The sequence below is a fragment of the Pinus tabuliformis genome, chromosome 4_2 (genome assembly GCF_031772625.1).
Source record: "Pinus tabuliformis cultivar Carrire ecotype Pingquan chromosome 4_2, CPIR1, whole genome shotgun sequence".
Taxonomy (NCBI): Eukaryota; Viridiplantae; Streptophyta; class Pinopsida; order Pinales; family Pinaceae; genus Pinus; species Pinus tabuliformis.
In genome coordinates this window covers 691489493-691497240 of record NC_142304.1, presented here as the reverse complement: position 1 = coordinate 691497240, position 7748 = coordinate 691489493, and positions in this window count along the sequence as shown.

The following is a 7748-nucleotide window of genomic DNA, read 5'->3' as shown; positions in this document are numbered from 1 at the left end:
TTCCCAAGTTTGACTCTCCCCCCTTGGTCAACACTGATATTGAACTCTTCACGGTACAAGAGGTAGAGATGGGTATCAAGAAGTTGGGTGTCGGAAAAGCAAAAGACTTCGATGAACTCCAAGTAGAATATGTAAAGCGGGGGTCAAAGATTCTTGCACCTCACATTACAAAAATATTCAACAACATCATACAACGAGGGCTTCCCACAGATTGGACAACTAGTCTCGTAATACCTCTTTTCAAGAGCGATGACATCAATAATCCCTCCAATTATAGGACCATTATGATAAACCCTTTGTTTGCAAAGCTATTTGGAAGCATGCTAGAAAACAAAATTAGCAAGTGGGTAGAAGAAAGAGATAAGTGTGCTAAAGGGCAAGTAGGTTTTAGACCTAAACATTCCATAGTTGATCATTGTATAACTTTAAGGCACATCATTGAAAAATTTTGCAAGAAAAAGGACTAAGTCTTTTGTTGCTTTGTTGATTTCAAAAAAGAGTTTGACTTGGTTCCTAGGGATAAGCTTTGGCACAGAATGGAGGAACTTGGGGTTCCTAAACATTTGAGAGCAGTTGTGCATAGGTTGTATGAAGAGGTGAAAGTCAAAATTAGAACTTCAACATGCATTTATGAAAGTTTTAGAATTGATATCGGGGTCAAGCAAGGTTGCCCACTGTCTCGTACCCTTTTTGGTTTATATATCAACAAGCTTGAGGAGTGGTTAAATTCGCAAGGGGGTGATGGTATCTATTTGGGCAAGTTTGTTATAAGACTTATTTTGTATGCAGATGACCTTATTCTGATTGCTAAATCGACTCTTGGTTTGCAATAACACTTACTATCCCTTGAGAATTTTTGTAGATGTGTGGGAATGCAAGTCAATATCAGCAAAATGAGAGTAGTGGTCTTCTCTAAGAAAAGAAAACATAACCAACATAAGTTCTACTTTGAAGGCAACATTCTGGAAGAAGTTGCAGATTACAAGTACCTCAGATTGACTTCAACAAAAATCTAAGCTAGAATAGTTGTAGAAAGAAAAGAACTTTGGGGTGTTGGAAAGCATTTTATGCTTTTCAAAATAGGTGTAGAGAGACAAAGTTATGGGACTCAAAAACCACTCATACCCTTTTTGGTTCTAGTGATTCCGGTGATTCTTTATGGTTGTGAACTATGGGCTAGCAGTACATCCGACATGCAGTGGAGACAAATTGAGAAAATTAAGAAGCATTTGATTACAAACAAATTTAAGATTAAAAGTGCAGTTCCTTATGATATCCTATTAAGTGAAACATGGAGGACTCATATTAAAGCAATTGCTATGGTGCGAGTCATAAGGTGTGTAAGACAAATTGAGCAAATGGAAGAGGGTAGATGGCCTAAGGTTGTCTTTAATGATATCTTTTGCAAGAGCAAAAAAAACTTGGATGCAACAAAATAACAAATGGTTTAGTAAATGGGGGTATTTGCTTGAACGTGTGTCCCATAAACAACAAAGAGATAAAAGCTTTTGTTATAGAAAAGTTCCACAAGCGTACTTGGGATAAAAAGCTAGGAAGAAAGAAAAATTACTATATTGAAGTGTTTAATCCCACTCATAGTCATAAACCAAAAGCATACATAGAGGCCAATATCTCTAAGAGAGCCAAAATTCTTATTGCTCAGTTAAGGACTAATTCTCATCAACTCCGTTGTGAAACAGGGAGCTAGAAAAGGCCAAAGGAAGTGTGGGAGGAAAGAGTATGCATTTTTTGTTCTTCCGGAAAAGTGGAAACAGAAAAAAATTTCATTTTAGAATGTGAGGCCTTCAAAGACAACTGGTAAAGTTATGCAGCTATGCTGGCATCTAGCTCTTGGGATAATCTATTTAGCGAGGGGTTTGTCGAGAAGCTGGGAGAATTTATTTTGAAGCTTCACAAAAAAAGGGCCGAATACATCAAGCATATGAAGAAGCAATCTGTCCCATAGGCTATCTTTAGCCTTGTGGACGTTAAAATAATTTCTTTCTTTCTTTCTTGTAAAGTAAACTAAAAAGTAAATTTGACTAAAATAACTTAAGTTTGTGTTGTGGTAAATTGATGTAATTTCCATAAGAGAAATCAAGGTTGAAGCTATTTAGGAAGGGTACAAGAGAACCTTAGCCAATTAATATATTTTTAAAACGGCAATTTCAGTCATACATATCAATTTATGTTAGTGTAACTAGCACATTCATATACATGAAAAACAAAATCAAAGAAAGGTGGGGGCAATCCAATCAATTTTCCTCATTGACAACGATGGGAATAACGTCTGCTGCTAGACAAAAAGGGTGAGAAAATAAATTTCCAACATATTAGACCTTGAGGATGGGATTACTTTCTCTAACCTTAAGAAAACCACTCCGTAACACTCACGAATAGATGATATTAATAAATAAATGCATGTATAACAAGGCCGCATAGCTAACGTTTCCCTACAGCTTAGTTCAATTATTGAATTTTGAAATGTATGAACTAAATTTTGTATTTGAACAAGGGCTACTTTGTAGATATTCTTACTTATTTTAAGTATTCTTAAATTAGAGTAAGAAACAAATAAGACATACATGAATGAATGAATAAAGTGTTTTTAGTAGTCATAAAATACTGTTAATGACCTGAGATTTAGTACTTGAAAGTTGAAACCAAAATTCTAGAACCATACTTCCAAACAAAAAAATGTTTCTACCAAAAGTGGTAAAAAAATATATTGATATCCAACGTTGAAACCAAAATTCTAGAACCATACTTCCTAACCAAAAAATGTTTCTACCAAAAGTAGTAAAAAAATATTGTTATCTTGCATTTGGAAATCTGCTACCTAACACTACTAACATATACATATATATAACTTCTCATCGAATTCTATTTTTACACAATATTACATTTATTCGAATACATATGAATATGCTCAAGATAAACATCACGGATATATATATATATATGAACAAAACAAAAAGTATATGTTCTACATGAGTGAAACAAACACTCAAGTAGAGATTTTTATCAAACACAATAAACGAACTAATAAATTAAGAAAATATTGACATTGTAATATTTTATGTAATAAAGACACAATTACCTTATTAATTTTAAGTGATATAATTTTTAACAAAATTATGATATATATATTTTTTAATAATGTGTTTTTGAATGCATAATAATTTAAAGAGATTTTAATTGATTTTTATTTGATTTTAGGCAAAATACACTAGTGACAATTTGACCATGACTTACATAACTAGATTCCAATGTATTGTAAAAAATATAAAAAATTTACATTTGCATTAATTATCTTATGACATTTCAAAATGAATAAAGTATTTGGCAAAACTGATATTAAAAATGTCATTTAAACAATATAAAATTATAATTTAACTAACTATTATATCAAAGACTTTGAACATAAATATGATTGAAATATTTCTCGGTGAAAAACGGATATTTCAAGGTGTATTTGAAGAACAAATAGATTAAAGGCTATGTAATCTAACTACTGTAAAATAATAATTTAGTTAATATTTACATTTTTTAATAAATTTTATATTTCTCAAAATGAAATGTATTATTTATTATTTGATAATTTATTTTTTATATGATGTAATATGTTATTTGATAGTATATATGACAATTCTATAATTGTATCATTTTATAATTTGAAATTTAATATAATTTTAAAATGGAAAACAATTAAATAAAGATTCAAATATATAAAATAACTAAATACAACAAAAACTAAAAATATAGGGCATATTAAATTTTTCAGTTAAAAAATAATAATTTCGAAAATATTTAACATGAATTTGGGGAGACACTTAAGCCCATTGCACCTTCTTACTTTTACTTTTAGTTGAAAACCTCTGCTTGACAATAGACAAAATTCACCAAATCCACCATTTAAAGAAACTTGTATTGTTGGCTTGAAAAATTGCTAAAACCATTTGTAGCATCACCAGTGCAAAACATTTTATTGTGACTTCCATGTCTAACCAAATTTATGGTATTTGATATTTATTAAAAAGCTAGATCACTTCAGCGATTAGTTCTTTCAATTTACTTGACAATAACATCGCCATATATAACATTTTATTTCTTGCTAATATAAATTTTTTTTTTTTTCTCTGTAAAACTAGCTAAACTTTCAAATTATATGTACAAAAAACTTTACAAACAGAAAGACATGTCTTCCAGGGCCTGCAGAAGCACCCTGGGAACCTTGACTGTAGACTTGAAAGCTCCCTCGCAGGGGCAGCATCGACAAGACTTCTCAAAACTTCTCATGACAACAAAAGCCCCCACCCAGGGGCAAAATCTATCAGAAACTCTGGGGAATAACATTACCTAGACCAAACATATGACTGCCCACGCAGGGGCTAGCTTCTGAGAGCGCATGATAGCCATGGTGATTAATGCATTTACTGTAACCCCACATAGACCTAACAGAAGTGAGACTAAACCAAAGACCAGACAAATTTGAACATAACAGAGACACAAGTAACGACTGCCAGCAAACATAACCGAATGACAAAATCAGAATACCCGTGGAAGCATTAATCCTGGAGTCGGGCGGTGGATGGGAGGCAGGCTGCCAGATGTTCTTCCGCCTCGTCACAGAGGCTTTTGTCTTCGACCACGTACGCCCACCCGTCACCTTCTTCACGTCCTTCCCACATTTTCCTCCATACCTCTTCGTCGACGCCTGGAGGGGCTGGCCCCAATGGAGGTGAGAGGGCATGCGAATTTTGGTCCTCCTTGCCTCCGGTTTCAGACGATGGTGGCTCAGTTTCAGTGACCTCTTCCACAGCCGGTTCTTCTCCAACTTCAATTTCCTTTCCAGAGCCTTCCATTGGCATCTCCGTCGTGCCGTCTCCAACATCAATTTCCTTTCCAGAGTCTTCCATTGGCATCTCCAATGTGCCCTGAGGATTTCCATCCTCAATTCCTTCCGGAATTCTGGTGAATAAGACTGAAATGTGGGCATTGACCCCTGCAATGTCTGCAGAGTTGCCCAGAGTGAATACCACAGAGCCAAAGGCTGGAAGCACCGGCTTCCCTTCGCTGGAACTCCCAACCTCCATGAATTGTCTAATGGGGAGCTGGGTTGCTCGGGCTCGTCGATGACAGTAACAGCAACAACAATGATGATGCTCATCTGCTGCAGGGGCTCGTGAGGAGGAGCCTCTCCATGGTCCCCTTCTGCTGGGCTGTCGTTCTCGTACCTTAACCATGGTGTCCCTAATGCCTCCTCTGATTGCCTGAGAATGAACTTGAACTCGGTAGCAGTGCCAATACCTTCCCTTTTTGTCCTCTGGTGCACAGAACTCAGATTGAATTCTCCCTCTTGGTTCCAGACCATTCCATTTTCCCAATTGTCGTTGGTGGTATGCCAATTGCCTTCCTCTCTCGGACCAGCGGCAAGGATGGCCACAGAGACAGGCTTCAGCTGAGCCGCGGGGTGATGAAATCTCCACCGGCCTGAACTCACTGTGCTTCTGCACCCTCCAGTACTCGGCAGACCAATATTCCTTGCTCGACACATTAAGCTCCTCATATTCTGTTTCATTCCCTCGTTGCAGGCGCTCCATAACTGCGCTCTGCTCCTCCATCTACCTCTTTCCTCAGCCATCAATGGCATTAACTGCTGCATTGCGTGGATGAGGAGATAGAATGCCAGTTGACGGCTTCCTTCAAGGAGCCGTGGGTTTAACACGGGGTGGCACATGTTGGGCATGTGGCCCGCCCCTTCTCCGCACGTCAGCACCCGCATCCGGGGCTGCTAATATAAATTATTGCCAATAGCAAGTGAATACAATAAAAATATAATATAATATAATTTTACTTCACATTAATTTTACACATTCTTCCATTATTATCCTTCTTGTTTTTGTAATGCCAGCAATAAATAGACTTTAAAGTACAAATCCATGTAAAACAACAGTTGCATTATTATACTTGCTTTTAGCAATTTATAGTAAAAAAAACTTTGAACTCCCATCTTAAATTTTTGAAACAATTTATAAAGTTTATTAAACTTCTTAAAAAATTATCATATTAAAATATTTTTTTTTTCAAAATTAAAATTATTTATAAAATATTTGAAATTCAAAAACTTTATTTTGTGATTGATCTAGAATATTAAAAAGACAAATTTTATGGAGTTTAATTTCTATTTGTCAGAAATAAAAAAATAATATATAAAACATTAATTTGAAAAAAAATATAAAAATGACATCTGTAATCTAATTATAATAATTTGTACAAACCTTTTATGACAATGTACCATCAAATTTTTAAAAAATCTTTCTTTTATATTAAAAAAATATTTTACATGGTACATGCAGAGCCGTAACTCTTGCCACTTTCCCAGAAATCCTCTGTCACTTATATATTATTTATATCGTACTATTTTTCAGGACTCCCTTTAATGCTCCACTACTAAATTGCAACTGCAAAGTTTTCATACAATTTACACACGACAAGTTGTAAATCAATGATTATCTTTGTGTCTAATCTAATATTTTATATCTTGTTTATGTGAAAGGCCAACCCTCATTGCAATCATTAGAAAATGCAATGGTTTGTTTTTTAATTTTATTTGGAGTCGTCTAACGAAGCGGAGGAATCGCGCAAACGACGAAAAGTGGTCGAAATCCGGGCAACAAATTTCAAAAAATCTTGTAGACACAGTGTTTGAATCGTGTTTTTGATGGTGGAAATGGATTCAACACCATTAAAAACGTCTAGGACACCTAAAAATTTGAACTTCAACAACTATAACTTAGATTTACAAAAATCCTTGCCGAATTTTCTCTAAATATGACCAGAATTTCCTTAACTTTACAAGCTATTCCTCCGGCTAATTAGACTACGGCATTTTATTTTAAACATCGTCACAACCACATGCACAATCAAAGCATAGTTATATTAAGATTTTATCTACGCTGCCATTAATTTGTCAAAGTACATATTATCATTACAAAATATGACTCTAACCAATCAGAAAGTAGAGAAAATAGCTTTAATAATAATAATAATAATAAATTATTTTTTTCAAAGGTAAACATTAGATAAGATCATTTAATTTTTGGTAAATTTAAAATTAATGTCAACATCAATATTTTTTAAATACGTTATTACATAATATCATTGTCAAAATTCCACGTACCAATTAAAGTGGATAAAATTAAATTAAATTACTTCTCATAGTAAAGACGCAAAATAAAAACAACAAATACTTGAAATTTGTGAAAAGATGTGGTATGAGATTGGAATATTCAGCCAAATTACACAAAATATAGATTTGGAATATAAATAGCCACGAAGTTACTTTAGCGGTAAGAAATTGTTGAAGTCAGAAAACATTAAATAAAGAGAGGATAAGTTAACATGGAAGCAACCGCCAAATTAGTAGTATTTTTCGGAGGGGTGACTAAAGCGAATTTTTTTTGCCTAACTCTCTAGAATGTTGTTGAAACATTGAATGGTCCAAACTTCTGGTGTGTTTTCTCCTGCAACATATGTATGGTTGTGTGGTATATGGCATGTATATTGGTCGATGTCCCATTATGCGTTAAAGCCATTCTATTGATTAAAATTTCCTACTAATAAAATCAAGAATTTGCACGTGCTTTGAGATTTTTATGAGCTTGGATTTTATTATATGCGTTGATGTTGCAATGGCCGTGATTCCATTATATGATGAGTAATATTTTAAACATTATGTAATTTGA